Raw genomic sequence first — 21,516 nt, 5'->3', positions numbered from 1 at the left:
TTCCAAGTTGCACCCTGTGGTGCAGTGATACCTGGACATCCTTGCCAGCCCCACAGGGAGTTGATGTTTTGTACATGTGACATAGTAAGATATCAGTATTTGGTCTCTGTCCCTGGTGAAGCACCCATAAAATCACGCAGGACGCAGGAACTCACACAAGAGATTTTATGAAGCAGGAGAGAGAGGAGAGAGAGGGGAGAGGGGAGAGAGAATATGTCGGGGGAGCTATTCTTAAGTAGTGGAAGTTCACGGGCTAATAACAATCTGACCAATGACTGACAAGGAAGTTCACAGGCTAACAATCCAGGTTGTAAAATGGTGTGTGGGAGTGGGGTGCAGAATATTGGCAGCAGCCTAATGGCAGGGGAAATATGGCTGCGGCCTTGTTAACCCGTTGTCCCTTCACCTGGTCCCTGGCACAGAGCTTCTAAAGCCCTTATGACTTCCTGAATGATAAGGGTGAAAGGCTTGTGTGTTATTCCATTTTCTGTCATTGTGACATCACACCTGTGAAAAACAAAGGAAGAGGAGAGACTGACTTTGGCTCAGGTTTCAGAAGGTTCAGTCCATAACTGACTGGCTCCATCGTTTTAGGGCCTGTGAAGAGGCTACACATCATGGCTAGGAGGGCATGGGGAAGGGAAGCTGCTCGCCTCGCAGCAGCCAGGAAGCTAGCAGGGGAGCAATGGGGACAAGACATACCTGTAAGCACAAAAGGTCGGGAGGCAGACCTCAGAAGGATTCAGAGGAGCCTTTATTCCTTTGCGGACTCAGACGCCTTTGGGGCCCATTTTCCAGATGGGGAAGATGGCCCCAGTTACAGAGGGGATTTTGGGTTTATAGGGTACAATGATGTAATCAACCTTCACGGGTGGTTGTAAAAAGGTTGAAACTCATTGTTCTTATTCTGGGATCCATTGTTTCCCAGAGTTTCAGTATTTGCTGCGCCTCCATTTAGGGCTAATTTGCCATGGGGGAAGGTCTAAGTTTAGGGCCCATTGTCATTAGGGAAGGGTGCACTGGGAGAGGTTTAGTGTTTGGCCAATTTCCCCTCCCTCCTCCCTGTAATACAAAGCTGCTCCCCGCCCTGTCCCTTGCATCACAAACTAGCTTGTCAGTCTGCAAGCTGCTCCCCCGCCCTTTCCGGTGCAGCCATTTCCCCGCCTCCCAACTACTTGTCAGTCTGTGAACATCCTAGCTAGCTATTGGTTCATCAGTCAGCTTGCAAGTATCCTTCTCTGTTATTGGTCCCTGTAAGCTCAGCGGAATTCAACTGCTTCACGGTAGCTACCCCGCCATCTTTTCTCTTGCTTTTCTCTCCTACACACTTGCTTTCTGTCTCCTACTCACTTTTCCACTCTCTAGCACGCGCCCTTTCTCTTTCCCTTTCTTTTCCTCTCATTTTCTCTCTTACCCTGCAGGGAGACACTCTGTTTGCTTAATAAACTCCCTTATGTGATTTCCCATGTCCAATGTGGTTTTCGTGGGATTCCTTACGCTCCCAGTCACAGCCACACTGTCCCTCCGTTTTTCATGGGGAGCTGTCTTTTGGGAATACCCGTCAATACCCATCAAGGGCTCACCTCCAGTGACCCACCTCTTCCCAAAAGGCTCCACCTCCTAAAGTTTCCACCACCTCCCAATAATGCTGTCAGAGCCCTGATGATCCAATCACTTCCCAAAGCCCACTCGGAACACTGCTGCACTGGGGACCAGGCCTTCAACATATGAACCCTTGGAGGACATTTCAGACCCAAACCATAGCAGCATCCTTTGTTATATTTGGTCCTAGTCCCTAGTTCCCGACACAAGAACTTCTAAGACGCTTGGAATCTCTGCAGGGACGAGTGTCTTTTGTATACTAATGATGATGCTGGTGTTGAGAATCAGGTGTTGAAGATTGAGCACCCGAGAAATGCCAAGGCAAAGCAAAAAGTTTTGTTTAGAGGATAGAACAGAAACAGAGAGAGGGACAGAGGCTCCTCCACAGAGAAGGGGGTCCAAGTTGGTGCCCCAAGGAGTGGGGGTGTCCCACCCCTTTTATACCTTTGAGATTTCCTTTGTTCTCAAGCCCCCTCCTCCCTTGCCTACATGGCCGAAAGTGGGCCCAAAGGTGGGAAAGGAGCCTCCCAGGGGTACAGGCAGGAAGGAAGCCACCCAGGGAGCGTTCATTAACAACTCACTGCAGGGAGGAACAATTCCCTGGAGGTAGGTAACCTTGAAAACAGGTTGGAGGAGAGGAAAATGCTCTGGAGGTATTAGCATTTTATTTCCTTTGAATCAGCCCCCATCTTCCTGACCCAGTTATTCATTGCGTACACTGTCTTTTTGCCCACACGCCCCCTTCACCTCAAGGAGGTGACTTGGTTGCCAGAAATACAAGTATTAAAGGGTTAGGAGAGGGAAGTTGAGCTCAATCACCTATGTCCAATGATTTAATTAATCACACCTGTGTAATGGACCCTCCTAAAACCCCTTAACAAGCAAGTAAAGAGAGCTTCCAGGTTGAGAACACATGGAACTATAACAGAATTAGAGGCTGCATTTTGGTAAAAATACAGCAAGATAACAAACCCAGACTTGGAAGTAGTTGGTAAGGTAAACTTTAGTCTGCCAGAAGGGCGTGCTACCAAACACAGGTAGCACTGCGCTGCCCCTTAGCCTGATAGAAGGAGCTCAGGGTTACAGTCTATGCAAATAGTCCATTTTAAAATTGGGGCAGGCAAAGGGAAGGGCTATAGTTAAAAAGACTACAATTTGATCTTACTTCCCAATTAAGGCTAAATGCTTTATTTTGAAAATGGACCACTTAACTATTTCTCACATTTTGTTAAAAAAAGCACTGACTCTTCACTTGTGCCTAAGATGCCCAATGGGTAACTAAAAACAGGATAAAGCTCTGCATCTCTGCCTTTATTTTGCATCCGTCTCTTTTATTACTTTAAACTTTGGGTCTGATTCCTCTTCCTCTTGCATAGAGGCAAGTTAATCATTTTAGGAGTGTTCATCTAAAGCTGGTAATTTTCCCCTTTACAGTTGAAGACACCAAAGTAAGAGTAATTAAGGTATTTTCAAGATTTGCAAGGACATTCAACTGCCAGCTTTTACAACTTCCTGTTCCAGAGCCCTGGCATGTGGCCCAGAAGTCTCCAGGCATTGCCGGACCCCTTCCTAGAACCATGCAGTCTTGCAATAGGTCACCCCATGCTGAGACTGCTCCCACCAAGCAAGAGCAATGATCTCATGGGAACAGGATCACAGGTAGGATAGATAAACAGCCTGTGAAGCAAACAGAGACTACCCCTCACTTCTCTGCGGCCACCTGGCAGAACAAGACCTGAGATAATGATCAGCCAGTCCACAGTTTAACCAAGGCTGCTTAATCATGCATACCTCTTCCTCTGGCCCAGTCCTTCCTCTATTTAAATGTAAAACTCATCTCAGCACCCCAGCCCACATATGCTGGGATGCGTGCTCTCACTTGCTTCCCTAGTGTAGCATCTAATTAAAGTTATTTTCCTGATTTGCACCACCCCTTTTTGGATTGGGGGCAAGTGACCACATTTTATTCACTGGGACCCCCAGAGTCAGACCTCTGACTTTGAACTCCAGCAACAGAAGCACTGAGGCTTTCCCATTTTTGTCCTATGTACTTCATCTATGTACTTGTTCATCTCTATCCTTTGTAATATCCTTTATAATAAGCTGTTGAGTGTATGTTCTCTGAATTTTGTGAGCAAATTATGGAGTATGAGGAGGGGTTATGGAATCCCCAATGCATAGTCAGCTCATTGGAAATACAGGTCACAACCTGGCGCTTATGGTTGGCATTTGAAGTGGGGGTGGGGGAAGGAGTCTTTTGGGACTGAGCCCTCACCTGCGGGTTCAAATAAACTACATATAGTGTCAACTGAACTGTAGGACACCCCGTTGGTGTCCAGAGAGCTGATCAATTGTTTAATGTGAAGGGAAACTCACATATTAAGTGTCAGAAGTGTGGAGAATACCAGACAAAGTTTGTTTCCTTAGGTGAAGGGTTATGGAAAATAATATTCCTGTAAGGTAGCCCCCGAAGAAAAAAGGAGAGAGGTGCCCTCGGGTGGAGGGAGGGGAAACTAGCCAAGGATTAACTTCCCAGCTGCTCCTTTTCTGATAACAATGGGCCCTGGGGAAAGGGGCGGATGCTGGGCCCTAAAACTTGACCTTCCCCCATGGCAAATTAGTCCTAAATGGAGGCACAGCAAGTAACAATGGGCAAGATTTGAGTACTCATCCCTGGGATCTGAACTCTTATCTCCCCAGACAACACTGAGTTTCAACCTTTTTACAACTGCCTTCCTAAATTAAAGTCTTAACCTGTACAACTAGCCCCTGATGGTCAAACTGCATGTACACGGCTCCCAATGATGGGCCCTATAAAACCAAAATCCCCTCTGTAACTGAGGGCCATTTTCACATCCGAAAAATATGCCCCGACCGCACCCAAGTCTGCGAAGGAATAGAGGTTTCTCTGAATCCGCTGAGGTCCTGTCTTTTTTTTTTTTTTTTTAATTTTTTTTCTAGTTGTAGATGGACACAGTATCTTTAGTTTATTTATTTATATGGTGCTGAGAATTTAACCCAGTGCCTCACACATGCTAGGCAAGTGCTCTACCACTGAGCCACAAACCCAGCCCGAAGTCCTGTCCTTTGTGCTTACGGTAGGTGTTTCTGTAAGATTACTGAAAGGATGAAAATGGAGAGAGAGAATTAAAACTATTTGCTTAGACTCACCCTGAACCTGGCTTGTCACTCAACTTGTTACCTGGGGGTTCCCTTGAAACTGTTTGTTCATGGTTTTCCTTATTTGCACATTGCTGGTCAGCATCACTTGCTGATGCTGTGAGCACTATAGTGTTCCACTTTTCTCAGTCACCTGCGTGGTGACTGAAATGGAATGTCAAGTCACTTCTCTATGCCTCCATTTTGTCTTTTGTAAATGAGGATAACAGTAATTTGTTGCTCTTAGAATTGCTATGAGAATTAAATTAAGTAATAAATATAAAGTACTCCACCTGGCATATCAAATTCAATATGTGTTTGCTATCATTGCATTATGATGAACTAATCTCACAGGATATGAAAACTAACAAGTTAACTGCAAATATAAAATGTTCTAAATGGGTTTTAGGTAGAAAAGATGACTGTAAGGCTTACAATGATTATCACTAGGAGAATTAGTAGGAGATGAAGTAGGAAAGAAGAAAAGAGAGAGTTGGTTTGACTGGGGGAAATGCTGGCACTCAGAGAGCTGCTCCTTAAGGTGATGGACCTGGGGAGAGGGTGGAAGGATCCCCAGAGAGGGAGCCATGACCCTAACCTGGGAGAACCTCAGCCTCCAGGCCCTGCCATGCCCCAGACCATGAGACCCTGTAGAATGGGAGGTGCAAGGGCTCTCTTTTCATGCAGGGACTTCATTGGTCCTTTAAGTGACCTAGCTGAACATCAGAGGTGACCAGTGTTAACTGGTGGTGATATCTAAGAATAAAGCAAACATTTTTCAACTCATCTACAATTCAAAATTTAAGTCTGCCATTCACAGTTCAATCACTTCAAGGTTACTGGGGCTTTGCTTGGACCCTACCCCAGGGTTACTCTCAGTCTTTTTTATGCAGTGGGGAAAGGATATCAAATATTGGAGAAGGGACCTGCCTGTCCTCCTGGGGTGGGCTGCTTGTGCTCATCATCTCTGCTCTTGTATCTATCCCAGAATCACAGCAGCAGGCAATGCTGCATGACCTGGCTGCTGAACACTGCAGCCCTGGCAATGCATGTGAACCTGGTGTGCACAGTTCCAGAACCCACTGCCCAGGGCTCCCCTGCCAGGAGAATGCTCCGTGTTCTCAGAAACTCTCCACCACATCAACCAAAAATCTTCTGCTTGTCTGCATTGCTCCCAGCTCAGACCCTCTCTTTTTTAATACAAGGGTTGGAGCTATGCAGATCTGTAACCGAGCCAAATTAAACTCACTAATTTTCACTAAGTCCTTTCCTATAAATCCAAGCTCCCAGGAATGTAATCAGATTCGCGGCTCTGCTCCCGATCTTCTCCAGCCCAGGAGAGTCCAGATGGCTCAGCAACACCACTCACTCCTGCCCCATCCCTGGCACCTGCCAATTTTGGGGGGTAGTCACTTATTCATCGGGGTAATAGACCAAGAAGTGGTCATGACCTCTTTCTTAAAGTGACAATCTCTTCATGGCTAGATTCCGAGTGAATGTGTAATATTGTTATTTATATTCACTGAATAATATTCATTTAACATTTCCCTATGTCTAGACAGTTGTCACATTTATTGTGCTAAGGTTTGCATAATATGTTCTCAAGTGGACCATCAAAGTTTAATGCTGAATCATCCATTGATACAAAACAGGTTTCTGATAATTTAAAATAATTTACACACATATATAAAGTTATACACACATACACACACACATATATAATTACACACACATATACGTAAATTACATTTCTACAAATATTTTTAACATATATTCCTGCTTTGAAATTATTTATTTAGGCCAAGTCTTCCAAGTCAAGAGTGTAAGAACCCAGAAAACCACACTGGACACAGGAATTGACATAAGAGGGTTTATTAAGCAAACAGAGTGTCTCCATGCAGGGTAAGAGAGAAAATGAGAGGAAAAGAGAAAGAGTGTGTACAAGAGAGAGTGGAAAAGTAAGGAGGAGAGAGAAAGCAAGTGAGTAGGGGAGAGAAAGCATGAGAAAAGATGGCGGGGAAGCTACCCTTAAGCAGTTGTATTCCGCCAGGCTAACGGGACTGGATAAAGGAAAAGGATACTTGCAAGCTGACTGATGAACCAATAGCTAGCTAGGATGTTCACAGACTAACAAGTAGTTGGGAGGCAGGGAAATGGCTGCAGCAGAAAGGGCAGGGAGAGCAGCTTTCAGACTGACAAGCTAGGTTGTGATGCAATGGAAAGGGTGGGGAGCAGCTTTGTATTACATTCCCCCATTTCTGTTTTTATAAGAAAATCTTGTTCTCCAGTTCTTTCCTGCCTTATCGCTCCTTCCTGCCTACGTGACTAGGCCTGGTTTTGCAGGTGAGATGTAAAAAGTCCATTCTCCCAGGGGCAGTCTTCAACTTCCAGACTTCCAGAGGCAGATGGCCTTCATGGACTTCATTTCCTCGATTTGACAGATCCCCTATTTCTCCACTAACTGCCTGTCCCCAATTCTGGCTTCATTCCCCCCTCTAATTTTAGGAACTCCTTTACTGCTGTAGGGAAAGAGGGATGACAACTGCTCTGGCTTCTTCGAGTTGGAAGGGGGCAGGGTGGGGCAAGCAGTTTGGAGTTCCCTTTTTAGAAATCGGGTCAATGGAGGAGTCCATGGTAGAAGTCTGGTTGGGGAAGAGCAGGTTGTAAAGGCATCTAGGGGTGGGTGCTCCTATGAGAGAAGAACAAAAAGACATGAGTACTGAAGTAAGATTGGTTAAATGTTGCAGAATCTGGAACATGCCAATGAATTCAAGTTAATTTATGGTGTTTGCTCTTAAAGCAGTACTTCTGCAAAATATTTATCAGGCAACAATTAGAGTTTACAAGGAAAATACAAAATGGAATCACCAACAGTAAAACATTCAGTTTGTGCAACAGCTATCTTGAATTTTGGCTGAGTTATTCATTATATCTGCTGTTTGAGGTCACAGTAATCTTTACAACAAATATTAAATTTTTGAAAACAACTTTAAATGAGTTAAAGTCTGGCTTACTTTGGAGCCATTCTATCATGCAGCAGGGTGAGGTGGGGCTCTTCACAAATCTTGGGTAAAATGTTATAAACACAGATTTTGAAGATTAAGCTGAGATCAGATGGAGCTCTGTTCTCTGATGGAAATGCAGATCTAAAGAGTTATGTGAGGGGGCGATCCAAGATGGTGGACTAGAGGGTGACTGCATCTCCAGTCGCTCCAGAAGCCAGGATTCAACAAGGGGAGGCATTGAGAGACTCGGACTAAAATAGAGCCACGGGATGAGTCTCCCCCACCTGGTGAAGCGCTGCCTGGGCGGCAGGCCCGGATTCAGGTGGCTTATTAGAGTAGGGCAGAGAGCTAGAGTCCTCCCCAGGCAGCCCTGCGCACTCTGGCGGTGGGCTCCTCCCACAGGGCCAAATTCTCCAGCATCTCAGAGCAGGCCCCCCAGTGAGAGCCTTTCTGAACAGAACCAAGCTTCAAGTCCCTGAACGAGGGCGGCGAGTTCCTGACCACAGGTTGCTTCAGGGACCAGGACAGGGCAGCCAGAGACTTCCCCAAGCAGCCCGCAGCCCGGCCCCCTCCAGCAGGAAGCGCCTTTCCAGGCTAGCTTCTCAGAGCAGACCCCCCAGTGAGAGCCTTTCCACACAGAGCCAGCTCCAAGTCCTGGAAACAGTAGCATGCTAGGGGCAGCTTTCCTTGGAAGCACTGCATTATCTAGTTACTCCAAGGCTTCAGGCTACTGAAGGCAGGAAGGTGATACACTGGAAATCTATAGGGACAATATAAGCCAATAGAAGAACTCTGCAAAGTCACAAAGTCCCACTGATATCTGACCAATATGAGAAAAAAAGGGAAGAAAATGTCCCAAACAAACCTAGATACTATATCAATAAAACCCAATGACAGCACAGCAGAAGAAATGTCAGAAAGAGAGTTCAGAATGTACATAATTAAAACAATCAGGGAAGCAAACGAGGAGATGAAAGAGCAAATGCAGGCACTGAAGGAGGAGATGAAAGAGCAAATGCAGGCATTAAATGATCACTCCAATCAACAGATAAAAGACCAAATACGGGAAGCAAGAGATCATTTCAATAAAGAGTTAGAGATACTGAAAAAAACAAACAAACAGAAATCCTTGAAATGAAGGAAACAATAAACCAAGTTAAAAACTCCATAGAAAGCATAACCAGTAGGATAGAACACCTGGAAGACAGAACCTCAGATATTGAAGACAAAATATTTTATCTTGAAAACAAAGTTGACCAAACAGAAAAGATGGTAAGAAATCATGAACAGAATCTACAAGAATTATGGGAGAAAGAGCAAATGCATGCACTGAATGATGAGATGAAAGAGCAAATGCAGGCATTGAATGATCGCACCAATCGACAGATAAAAGACCAAATACAGGAAGCAAGAGATCATTTCAATAAAGAGTTAGAGATACTGAAAAAACAAACAAACAAACAAACAAACAGAAATCCTTGAAATGAAAGAAACAATAAACCAAGTTAAAAACTCCACAGAAAGCATAACCAATAGGATAGAAGACCTGGAAGACAGAACCCCAGACACTGAAGACAAAATATTTAATCTTGAAAACAAAGTTGACCAGAGAAGATGGTAAGAAATCATGAACAGAATCTACAAGAATTATGGGATATCATGAAAAGGCCAAATTTAAGAATTATTGGGATTGAGGAAGGCGTAGAGAAACAAACCAAAGGAATGAACAATCTATTCAATGAAATAATATCAGAAAATTTCCCAAATCTGAAGAATGAAATGGAAAATCAAGTTCAAGAGGCTTATAGGACTCCAAATACACAAAATTACAACAGACCCACACCAAGGCACATTATAATGAAAATACCTAACATACAAAATAAAGACAGAATCTTAAAGGCTGTGAGAGAAAAGAATCAAATTACATTCAGGGGAAAACCAATAAGAATATCAGAAGATTTTTCAATCCAGACCCTAAAAGCTAGAAGGGCCTGGAACAACATTTACCAAGCCCTGAAAGAAAATGGATGCCAACCAAGAATCTTATACCCAGAAAAACTTACTTTCAGATTTGACGATGAAATAAGATCCTTCCATGAAAAACAAAAGCTAAAGGAATTTACAAAAAGAAAGCCAGGATTGCAGAACATTCTCAGCAAAATATTTCATGAGGAAGAGATGAAAAGCAACAATGCAAATCAGCAATGGGAGGAACTAGCCTAAAGGAATAGCCAAATAAAGGGGAAACCAAATCATGTCAGAAAACAAAAATGAGTCAAATGACTGGGAATACAAATCATATTATAATAATAACCCTGAATGTTAATGGCCTGAACTCAACAATCAAAAGACATAGACTGGCAGAATGGATTAAAAAGAAAAATCCAACAATTTGCTGCCTGCAAGAGACTCATCTCATAGAAAGAGATACTCATAGACTAAAGGTGAAAGGATGGGAAAAAACATACCATGCACACGGACACAGCAATAAAGCTGGAGTATCCATCCTCATTTCAGATAATGTGGACTTCAGGCCAAAACTAGTCAGAAGGGATAAAGAAGGACATTACATACTGCTTAAGGGAAGCATAAATCAGCAAGACATAACAATCATAAATATCTATGTCCCAAACATTGGCTCATCCATGTACATCAAACAAATCCTTCTCAATTCCAGAAATCAAATAGACCACAACACAATAATACTAGGTGATTTTAACACACCTCTCTCACCGCTGGATAGATCGTCCAAACAAAAATTGAATAAAGAAACCATAGATCTCAATAACACAATCAACAATTTAGACTTAACTGACTTATATAGAATATACCATCCAACAAAGAACGAATACACTTTCTTCTCAGCAGCACATGGATTCTTTTCTAAAATAAACCATATTTTATGTCACAAAGCTACTGTTAGCAAATACAAGAAGATAGAGATACTACCTTGTACTCTATCAGATCATAATGGATTGAAATCAGAAATAAATCACAGAATAAAAAACAGAAATTTCTCCAATACCTGGAGATTAAATAATACACTATTAAATGATGAATGGATAACAGAAGACATCAGGAGGGAAATAAAAAAATTTTTAGAAGTAAACGAGAACAAAGTCACATCATATCAAAATCTGTGGGACACTATGAAAGCAGTACTTAGAGGAAGATTTATTTCATGGGGGGCATTCAACAAAAGAAGTAGAAATCAACAAATAAACGACTTAACACTACAGCTCAAAGCCCTAGAAAAAGAAGAACAGACCAGCACCAAAAGTAGTAGAAGACAGGAAATAGTTAAACTCAGAGCTGAAATCAATGAAATTGAAACAAAAGAAACAATCGGAAAAATTAACAAAATAAATAGTTGGTTCTTTGAAAAAATAAACAAAATTGATAAACCCTTAGCCATGCTAACGAAGAGAAAGAGGGAGAAAACTTAAATTACTAAAATTCTGAATGAAAAAGGAAATATCACAACAGACATGAGTGAAATACAAAACATAATTAGAAGGTATTTTGAAAATCTATACTCCAACAAAACAGAAAACCTCAAAGACATCAACAAGTTTCTAGAGACAGGTAATTCAGTTTAGAATTACCTAAACTGAACAAGGAGGACATACACAACTTAAATAAATCAATTTCAGGCAATGAAATAGAAGAGGTCATCAAAAGTTTACCAACAAAGAAAAGTCCGGGACCAGATGGGTTCTCAGCCAAGTTCTACAAAACCTTTAAAGAAGAGCTCATTCCAATACTTCTCAAAGTATTCCATAAAATAGAAGAGGAGGGAACCCTCCCAATCTCATTCTATGAAGCCAATATCACCCTGATACCTAAACCAGACAGAGACACATCAAGGAAAGAAAATTTCAGACCAATATCCTTAATGAACATCGATGCAAAAATTCTCAACAAAATTTTAGCAAATCGCATACAAAAATATATTAAAAAGATAGTGCACCACGATCAAGTGGGTTTCATCCCAGGGATGCAAGGTTGGTTCAACATCCAAAAATCAATAAATGTCATTCACCATATCAACAGACTAAAAGTTAAGAATCACATGATTATTTCAATAGATGCAGAAAAAGCATCCAATAAAATACAGCATCCCTTCATGCTCAAAACACTAGAGAAAATTGGGGTAGTGGGAACATTCCTTAACATTGTAAAGGCCATCTACACTAAGCCCATGGCCAATATTATTCTAAATGGTGAAAAACTGAAAGCATTCCCCCTACAAACTGGAACAAGACAGGGATGCCCTCTTTCACCACTTCTATTCAACATTGTTCTTGAGACTCTAGCCAGAACAATTAGACAGACCAAAGAAATTAAAGGGATACGAATTGGAAAAGAGGAACTCAAACTATCCCTGTTCGCTGATGACATGATTATATATTTAGAGGAACCTGGAAATTCCACCAGAAACCTCTTAGAACTCATAAGTGAATTCAGTAAAGTAGCAGGTTACAAGATCAATGCTCATAAATCCAATGCATTTTTATACATAGGTGATGAATCTTCAGAAAGAGAAATTAGGAAAACTACTTCATTCACAATAGCATCGAAAAAATTAAAATACTTGGGAATCAATCTCACAAAAGAGGTGAAAGACCTCTACAATGAGAACTACAGAACACTAAAGAAAGAAATTAAAGAAAACCTTAGAAGATGGAAAGATCTCCCATGTTCTTGGATAGGCAGAATTAATATTGTCAAAATGGCCATACTACCAAAAGTGCTATACAGATTCAATGCAATTCCAATTAAAATCTCAATGATGTACCTTACAGAAATAGAGCAAGCAATTATGAAATTCATCTGGAAGAATAAAAAACCCAGAATAGCTAAAGCAATTCTCAGTAGAAAGAGCGAAGCAGGGGGTATCGCAATACCAGATCTTCAAATATACTACAATAGTAACAAAAACGGCATGCTATTGGTACCAAAATAGACAGGTAGATCAATGGTAAAGAATAGAGGACATGGACACAAATCCAAATAAATACAATTTTCTCATACTAGACAAAGGTGCCAAAAATATGCAATGGAGAAAAGATAGCCTCTTCAACAAATGGTGCTGGGAAAACTGGAAATCCATATGCAACAGAATGAAACTAAATCCCTATCTCTCACCCTGCACAAAAATCAACTCAAAATGGATCAAGGACCTCGGAATCAGACCAGAGACCCTGCATCTTATAGAAGAAAAAGTAGGTCCAAACTTTCAACTTGTTGGCTTAGGATCAGACTTCCTTAACAGGACTCCCATACCACAAGAAATAAAGGTAGAATCAACCCCTGGGATAGATTCAAACTAAAAAGCTTTCTCTCAGCAAAGGAAACTATCAGTAATGTGAAGAGAGAGCCTGCAGAGTGGGAGAATATCTTTGCCACTCATACTTCAGATAGAGCACTAATTTCCAGAATCTATAAAGAACTCAAAAAACTCTACACCAAGAATACAAATAATCCAATCAACAAAGGGCTAAGGAAATGAACAGACACTTCACAGAAGATGTACAAGCAATCAACAGATATATGAAAAAATGTTCAACATCTCTAGTAATAAGAGAAATGCAAATCAAAACTATCCTAAGATTTCATCTCACCGCAATTAGAATGGTGATTATCAAGAACACAAGCAACAATAGGTGTTGGCAAGGATGTGGGGAAAAAGGTACACTCATACATTGCTGGTGGGGTTGCAAATTAGTGCAGCCACTCTGGAAAGCAGTATGGAGATTCCTTAGAAAGCTTGGAATGGAATCACCATTTGACCCAGCTATCCCACTCCTTGGCCTATACCCAAAGGACTTAAAATCAGCATACTACAGAGATATAGCCACATCAATGTTCATAACTGCTCAATTCACCATAGCCAGATTGTGGAACCAACCTACATGCCCTTCAGTTGATGAATGGATAAAGAAACTGTGGCATATATATACAATGGAATATTACTCCCCCATGAAGAATGATAAAATTATGGCATTTGCAGGCAAATGGATGAAATTGGAGAATATCATGCTAAGTGAGATAAGCCAATCTCAAAAAACTAAAGGACAAATGATCTCGCTGATAAGTGGATGAGGACATATAAGGGGGGGTTAGGAGGGGTTAGCGTTAGGGTTAGGGTTAGGTTTAGGGTTAGGGATAAGGAGGGTGGTAAGAATGGAAGAAGGAAGGACTGTATAGAGGGAAAAGAGGGGTGGGAGGGGTGGAGGGGAAGGGAAAAAATAACAGAATGAATCAAACAAGATTACCCTATGTAAATATATAATTTTTAATTAAAATAAATAAATAATCTTAAAAAAGGAAATATTTACTAGTGAAAATGAGTTCAAATATTTTATGGTACTTACAAGAACAATACAATTTGGATATGCTGTTTGTGCTTTGTTTCTCAAGCTTAAACTTATTTTAATATCTAAAACAAAATTATATTATGCAATAAAAAAAGAGTTATGTCAGCAATCTTTGTATACGTATATAAGCATTATTCTTTGTTTTCAGGAAAGTTACAGAGACTAGGACATCTACATAAGTTTTTTTCACAGCTGCAAAGTGCAATGTTAGGAGCTCTGTGTAGCTCTCAAGGAAGTCCACTGTCCACAGTTACTGTAAGCTGGGCAGGAACCAGAGACGGGAGCTGATGAAACACTGGTTATCTAGCAAAAGAATTCCTTCCTGCCCAAGAGCTGTGTGCCTGAGATCAATGTCAGAGCTGATAGGACTCCTGTATAGAGCCTCCCCAGGGAGGGTACTGCCACAGCAGTTAGGCATCTTGTGCCCCTGCACAGGAACACTCCCAGGCACCAGGCATGCCACAGTCATGAGGTCAGAGACCCCAATCTCAGTCACTATTGTCCCATTTTTGCTACTGCGCATTACACTCTTTCTTAAATGTCATTTTAAGAAGTTTACATATATTGATTGTTGAGTCTATATGAACATTAGTTAACACAATTTAACATTATATCTAAAACATGAATCAAAGAAAGGCTGAGAGAGGTTTTAACTTTCCTTTTGTGTGGCAAAGTAGCAAAATGCTTTCATGCTTCACTATATTAACCTTAAAACAATTCGGGCTCTCACTAACCTTTAGAAATACATTTACATATACACTATTGATGACAGGTAGTTTACCCAATTTAAATTGAACCTTTTGGAGCTGAAGAAATAGCTCCTTTTGGAGAGCGCTCGCCTAGCATGCACAAGGACCTCGGTTCAAATCCCCGGCCACTCAAATGAGAAGGAAAAAAAAAAAACACACATAAATTGAACCTTTTTAAATCATGTGAATTAAAAGTATTTGGATCCGTTTTTTTAAATTTTAATTTTATGCATGCTTATATTTAACACAAAAGCAAAGGCCTTGTAATGTTTATCTCCATTGCGATGTAACAGATGTTCAAAATTAACTTTAGAGTTGAATAAAAAGAACTGATCAAAAATCATTAACCTAGGTATGTAGGATCAAAATTGTGAGCTCAAAAATATAGCATTTAAGAAAACAAGAGTCCTAGAAGAAAAATGATAATGGCCATTAATTATAGCATGAGAGAGTGAGAAGGAGAAGGGCAGAGAGAAGAGGTGAGAAGGAGAGATAAAGTGTTGTGTGTTGTAGCCCAGGAGAAATTTAAAATGGACACTTTTTTTTCCCTTGGGTTTGAGACTGGTCTCCCACTGCGCCTTCTGGCTTTCTCCATTTACATTTCAGTGTAAGCCTTGACTGAGATCTGAAAGGAGCTAACAGGTTCTATCAGAAACTTGATGCCTAGGGCATTTTAACCCTTTTCCCTGGTTAGTAATCAATTCAGGTTTGGATGCAGAAAATTGTGAAACATTATCTCCCAATACTTTTGAGGAATGGGGTTGCTATATAATACTCCTTACTGGGATATGCCACTGATTGTTGTGCTGGTTACTCCCTCCATACCAGCGTATGCAGGACCTCCTGGCAGGAGGACTAGGTGAGCTGGGCAGGGGAATGGAAGCAGAAACAGAGCTGAGTCCAAGTTGGCGGAGGAGGAGGGATTAAGAGGGGGAGAAGAAGATAAAAGGAAGTGTTTGAGTTTGCAGGAAGAGCCAAGAAGCAAGAAAGAAGAGACTTGAGATAAGGAACCCCTTTCCATCTGCCCACTCACTCACAGAAGCTGTGAGCCATTACGTGGCCATTTTGGATTGATTATCTAGAGGGTACACAAATAAATTTTGATGGCTTTAAGCTGGGGATCAGGCAAAGGGTTCCCAGGGGTGAATCTGCCAGAATGGAGGACCCAGATCCCATGGTGGAGACTGATACAGCCGAGTCTGTGGCCAGGGCATCCTGAGGCCAGAGTAGTCGGCTGGAGACGAGGAGGCAGCACAATGATGGTGTTGTCACCCAAGCATCAGTGTGGGCCAGGCAAAAGTCAAGAAGGGTTGAGGACCTGACGTCAGGGTTTTTGAGTGTGAGTGCGAGCGTGAGCGTGAAGACGAGCTTCAACCCTGAGAGAAAATCTCCACCATAAAATCAGGAACCCACCCAGCAGATGAGACCGACTAAGGGGGCAGCTGTAAGTATAAAAGTAGTGGTTGGGGGTCCCCCACCCCTCAGCTGCCTTGAGGGCACTGGAAACTCGACAGTCGCTTCTCAGGTCGGCAGAGGGGTGTTTAAATCAACCTGGGGAGACCACCTAGGGAACTCACCAATCTGAAGTCCGGTGATGAATGCAGAGCAGAGCAGACCATCTGGGTAAATGGAAGGTGAGGCTGTGTCCAGGGGGCACTGGGGCTTCCGATGGGGTTCCACTTGCTTAAGAGACAGTGGAAGATCCCACCCGAGTCATGGCACCAATGTAAGAACCCAGGAAACCATGCCAGACACAGGAATTCACATAAGGGAGTTTATTAAGCAAACAGAGTGTCTCCCTGCTGGGTAAGAGAGAAAATGAGAGGAAAAGAGAAAGGGTGCACGCACAGGAGAGAGAGAAATGGAGGAGACAGCATGAAAGTGAGGACAGGAGAAGAGAGAGAGAAGGATACTTGCAAGCTGACTGATGAACCAATAGCTAGCTAGGATGTTCACAGACTGACAAGTGGTTGGGAGGCAGGGAAATGACCGCAGCAGAAAGGGCAGGGTAGCAGCTTTATATTATAAAGAGGACTGGCTCAATCTAATGTATTTCATTAATACATTTCCAGGATAAAATGCAGTTGATGGAACTTTATTTCAAAGTAAATAAAGAAATATTTATATCACCAGACTGACAGGGTAAAATTTGTACTTATTAAGTAGTAAAATCATCAATTCCAAAATTCCAAGAGGAAGAGTCAAGTGGAATACACTTTGTACAAACCCCAGATATATTAACCACATAATCTCAATCAAACAGGATTGATGAAATTGAGCTAATCAAATAACAGATAAAAATGCTGAACAAATTACATTTAGAATGAACATACCACAATGTAATAAAGGCCACTTACAATAAGTCAACAACTAATATGCTGAATGGGAAAAAGTTGAAAGATTTCTAAGATCTGGAATATCTAAGATTGTTCATTATCATCATTTTTATTCAACATAAACATAGTGCTGGGAGCCCTAGTCAGAGAAATCAGGCAAGAGATAGAAATAAAGGGCATCCAAATTAGAAAAGAAGAAATTTATCTCTGAAGATACATGATCTTTTACAATAGAAAACCCTAGGGACTTTGTCCAAAACTATTGGAACTAATAAATGAATTCAACAGAGAAGCAGGATACAAAATCAACATACAAAAATCAGTAGTGTTGCTATATACCAATAGTGAACTATCTGAAACAGAAATCAAAAAAGAAATCCTATTTACAATAGCTATAGAAAATAAAATAAAATGACTATGCATAAATTTAAACAAAAAGGTAAAAGAGCTGTACAATAAAAATTATAAAACATTGCTGAAAAAAATGTGAAGAGGATATAAGAAAGTGGAAAGACATCCCATGTTCATGGATTGGAAGAATCAATATTACTAAAATGTCACCCTATCTACAGAGATTTAGCCATTCAAAGCAATTCCTATCAAAATGCCAATGACATTCTTTGCAAAACTAGAAAAAACAATTCTAAAATGTATATGGAACCACAAAAATAAAACAACAAAAAAAAAAAGAAAGACAAAGTAATCCTGAGCAAAAAGACCAAAGCAGGAGGCTTTATACTATCCAACTTCAAAACATACTACAAAAGTGTAGTAATGGAAAAAGCATGGTACTGGCATAAAAACAGACACATACCAGTGGAACAGAATAGAGAGTCTAGAAGTAAGCCCACAAGTCTATAGTTAACTGATTCTCAACAAAGGTGCTAAAGACACATGTTGGAGACAGGACAATATTTTCAACAAATGATGCTGGAAAAATTGAATATTCTCACAGAAGAATAAAACCAGACCTCTATCTCTCACCAGTAATAAAAATCAACTCAAACTGAATGTAAGATCTGAAACTGAAACTACTAGAAAAAGGCATAAGAGGGGAGGGGGAGGAGGAGAAGGAGGAGGGGGAGGAGGAGGAGGGGGAGGAGGAGGAGGAGGGGGAGGAGGAGGAGGAGGAGGAGGAGGAGGGGGAGGAGGAGGAGGAGGGGGAGGAGGAAGAGGAGGAGGAGAAGTTGACATAGGAGAAACATTTCAGGACACTGGAATGATGGGCAAGGATTTTTGGGGGGGAGTGGGGGCAAGACTAAAAGCTCAGAAAACAAGCAAAAATAGACAAATGAGATTATATCAAACTAGAAATCTTTCAGCAAAGGAAACAATCAAGAGAGTGCAGAGATAAATTACAGAATGAGAGAAATATTTGCAAACTATACATCTGATAAAAGGTCTATATCAAAAAATATATAAGAAACTTTTTTTTTTTTGGTACTGGAGATTGAACTCAGGGGCACCTGATCACTGAACCACATCCCCAGCCCTATTCTGTTAGTACCTTGCTTTTGCTGAGGCTGACTTTGAACTTTTGATCCGCTGGGATTATAGGTGTGCACCACAGTCACCCGGTTAACATATAAGAAACTCTAAAAATTCAATAGCAAAAAAAAAAAAAAAAAAAAAAAAAAAATCAATCTGATTTTAAAATGATCAATAGATCTCTATTTCTCGAAAGAAGACATATAAATGACCAATATGAAAAAAAGTTTCAACATCACTAATCATTAGGGTGATGCAAATCGAAACAGTGAGGTATCATCTCATGGCAATAAGAATGGTTATTATCAACAAAACTAAAGATAACAAGTGCTGGTGAACATGTGGAGAAAAGGGACCCCTTGCACATTGTTGGTGGGGAGCCATTATGGAAAACAGTATGGAGGTTCCTTAAAACTGTTATGGGGCGCAACTTAAGAACAGCCCAATCACCACTGAGAAGTCCAAATTTGAGTCTTTATTAAGCCGGCCGGCTGACTGTCTCACACAATGCCCCAAAAAATGGCTATTGGGAGAACAGCACCGACCACAGGGTTGTAGGGGTTCTTATACCAAAAATCACATCAATCATAAGTGTCTGTTGCTATGATTCAAAATTACAAACTAACATCATGAGATCATCGACAGAGGGGGAAGTGGGTCAAAATGACCCTTACCTAGGTACAAACTAAAGAATGGTTGCTAATATCCACACAATCACTGTTCACATGGTACATTGTTTAGGAGTAATAGGAATCAAAAGAGAGCAATTCGTTACTACATAGGAGTTGCCATTGTATATTATTAAACATGTCACACCAAGTAACTGATGATGGGCACAGAGGGGGGGTGTTCCCATGGGAGAAGCTTATTTCCTACATAACATGGAGTCTCAGAGCAAAATGGAGTCTGTTTAGTCATTTCCCTTAGCCTGGCCTATAACATTCTCATGGAGTCAGATCTGTCAGCCCATTACAAAATGTTACAAATGGAACTAGCATATGATTCAGCCATCCCAGTACTGGGTATCTACCCCGAGAAAACGAAATTAGTATGTCAAAAAGACATTTGCATTTGCATGTTCATTGCAGCACTATTCACAAAAGCCAAGAAAGGGAAACAACCTGAGTAGCCATCAACTGATGAATGGACAAAGAAAATGTGTGGGAAACTGAGACAGAAAGATTGCAAGTTCAAGGTCAACCTCAGCAACTAAGCGAGGCCCTAAGCAACTTAGTGAGACCCTGTCTCAAAATAAAAAAGAAAAAGGTCTGGGGATGTAGCTCAGTGCCCCTGGGTTCAATCTCTAGTACCAAAAGGAAAAAGAAAGAAAGAAAGAAAAAGAAAATGTATACATATGCCACGGAATCCTGATGAATATTATTCATCCATAAAAAGAATGAACTCCTGTCATTTGCAGCAACATGAATGAAAATGGAGATCATTATGTTAAGTGAAATAAACCCTGCACCGAAAGAAAAGTACCATATGATCTCACTTACACACTGAATAAAAAAAGCTGAATCATAGAAGATGAGAGCAGAATGGTAATTACCCAAGGCTGGGGAGAAGTAGTGAAGGGGGCATGGGGAATGTTGGAGAGGGGGTACTAAATTACAGTTTGATAGGAGCAAGTTCAGACATGCTATTGCATGGTAAGGTGCAAGGAAAAAAAATTTTCAAAAAGCTGGAAGAAAGGATCTTAAAAGTTTTTGCCATGAATAAATGATAACTGTTGAGAAGATCAATGTGTTTAAACTGATTTAAATATTATACAATGTACACATGTATCAAAATATTACATGGTATCCCATTAATGTGTATGTTTTGGGGAGGGTTATGTATCAGTTTAAAATAAAGAAAAATATCTGATCCAGGTGGTGCACACCTGGGATCCCAGCAGCTTGGGAGGCTGAGGCAGAAGGACTGCAAGTTCAAAACCAGCCTCAGTAATTTAGCAAGGCCCTAAGCAACTTAGCAAGACCCTGTCTCAAAAAAAAAAAAAAAAAAAAAAAAAAAAAAAAAAAAAAAATTAAAAGGGCTGGGGATACAGCTCAGTGGTTAAGCACCCCTGGATTCAATCCCTAATACCGCACACACACACAAGCACATGTACATAAACAAATAAATAAAAACAAGGTATTGCGGGCATAACGAGGCATACTGAGTAGCCAAGCACATGATGCTGGCAGGGCTTTTCTACCTGTGATCCTCCATGAGGGAGAGGGCTCATGAAACAGCCAGGCTGTGCTGAATCCACCAGCCTCAGAGAGAGGCAACCAAACACTACCTGGAGCAAACTGCTGTGTGGAAGTCAGGAAGTGGCCAGCTGGACTTTCTGTAGCCTTCTTATTTTTTATATTCCAGATGCTGCCAATATAGACTATTAAGTTATCTCCTGAAACCTAGGAGTGGGTCCAGTGACCGTGAATTTGTTTCTGAGGGTCAGGTTGGCAGGCCTGGCCTTGTGGGAATGACGTTGTGTTGCCGAGGATCATGCTGGGCTGCGTTCACAGGAAGCCCAGCTCAGTGGCAGGAGTCAAAGGGGCTTATTTTCCTGGTGTTTTAAACAAACCAACTTCACATTTCCACATAAGCATTTTATATACAAAGGAAAGATGTAATGGGGCAGTCCAGGGCCTGGCCAGCAGGAACCAGAATCTAATCTCGCCATGCACTGCCGCCCTCAGCGGGTGATGTCCGCCTGATGGACGAGGATGGCTGCTGCCCTGGGGGCACCAGCCACAGCCCCACTCCCACGGGCACTTCAGCACCACAGCAAGTCCTGGGTCCACCCTAA

Source organism: Sciurus vulgaris, assembly GCF_902686455.1.
Source record: "Sciurus vulgaris genome assembly, chromosome: 14".
Taxonomy (NCBI): domain Eukaryota; kingdom Metazoa; phylum Chordata; class Mammalia; order Rodentia; family Sciuridae; genus Sciurus; species Sciurus vulgaris.
Note: the sequence above shows the minus strand (reverse complement) of the source record.